General features: G+C 56.4%; 1 pseudogene; it reads left to right on the forward strand.

Moving 5' to 3' along the window:
• Positions 1 to 321: 321 nt before the first annotated feature.
• On the forward strand, positions 322 to 887 carry LOC130834452 (growth arrest and DNA damage-inducible proteins-interacting protein 1-like; annotated as a pseudogene).
• The last annotated feature ends 634 nt before the right edge of the window (positions 888 to 1,521 follow it).

Consider the following 1,521-nt stretch of genomic DNA (forward strand, 5'->3'; position numbering starts at 1 on the left):
GGGCAGGGCCTTTCTACATGCTCACTGGTTGGCTGGGGTCCAGTGACCAATCTGGCCTTCTGGGGTCTGCTCCCCAGCCCACGAACCGTATCTTTGCCCAGACATCCACGCCTTGTTCGGCGAGTGTGGACTCGCCACACTCTGGCCCTTCCGGGTCTGTGCAGCAGCTCTGCAGAAGGTCAGCTGCTCATCCTCAGCTCTTACCTACAGCCAGGTGTCCCCAATTCTCAACGCCCAGCTCAAAAGTGGACTTTAACGGGCACGATGTTGGTGCTGGTGCGGAGGCGCACAGCCTGCTCGGGATGGTGACCTTGAACACCTTGTGCCCTGGCTCCTGGACCCTGGCGGCCTGACCCGGATGACCTGCTGACCGCCTCGCCGGCAGCTGGGCCTGCGCTTCGCGCCTCAGCAGCTGGCAGCTTGGCGCTGCCTCCCCGGTGGCTTCTCTGGGGCCGCAGCAGGAGCAGCTGCTGGAGCTTGAGGCTGAAGAGCGCGAATGGTACCCGGCGGCCACGCGGGGGGCGCTGCGGGTGCAACAGCTGGCGGCGGCACAGAAGCGCCAGCCAGGGAGCAGCTGGTGGAAGAGCGCATGGCCAAGATGCCCCAGAGGGGTGAGAACTGGCGGCGGTGGCCGGAACGGAGGGAGAAGGAGCCCGCGCACAAGGAGCGCAGGGCCTGGCTGCAGGCGGAGGCTCCAGGCCCGGGAGCATACCGGCTACCACGTGGGCCCGAGCGCTGCCGGCTCCCAGGAGCTGCTGCAGGACTGGGAGAAGCAGCACCACAAGCCCCTCACGGAGGAGAAACAAAGAAGGAGGCACGCAGGAGCTGCCGCAACAGCCGCCACTGCAGCCCAAGACCCAGCAGGCTCTGCAACACTCACCTCCTGAGCTGAGTTCTTGCCCGCTGAAGCCTGCTGCCCGCTAGCCCCCACCCCTGGCCCCACCCCGGGGAGGTGGGGTGGGGGGAGGCAGGGAGACTTTAATTGCCACAACCTGGGCATCTCTGTCTCATTTCCCGTAACTCTCGTGAGTGCCTGCTTGGTTCTACCCCCATTCAATGTCAGCATGTGTGTCAAATAGCCTGGCTGGACAATGTATGGGAACACTCTTTCCCCAGACATTCCAACAGGCAAGATCACATCTGCCTTTATATCTGCTGTTCTTTGACTTGAGTATGTTAGGAGCTGTGTTGAGTTTGTGTGATATTCAGCCTGACTTATCTTATTCACTGCATTGAATAATTATTTAGAGGATCTAACTTACTACAGCCAGAGACTGAGATTGTCAGACAAAAATCACTGGCTTTATGTATTAGACAAATACAAATGATTCTGTGGGTAAACATTTTTGTACATCTGGCTAAATCCATGAGGAAAAACATTGATCTACTTAATTGTGTCTTCTATGTTGTTACCAAGCATCCCTCCATTAAAATTTTTTTCTTGATAAGTTTATTTTCTGCCCTAACTTCAAACCCGTGAAGCTCATAGAAATTGCTTTTATTTGTTTAAAAAATAAAAAG

Source organism: Hippopotamus amphibius, chromosome 13 (assembly GCF_030028045.1).
Source record: "Hippopotamus amphibius kiboko isolate mHipAmp2 chromosome 13, mHipAmp2.hap2, whole genome shotgun sequence".
Lineage (NCBI taxonomy): Eukaryota > Metazoa > Chordata > Mammalia > Artiodactyla > Hippopotamidae > Hippopotamus > Hippopotamus amphibius.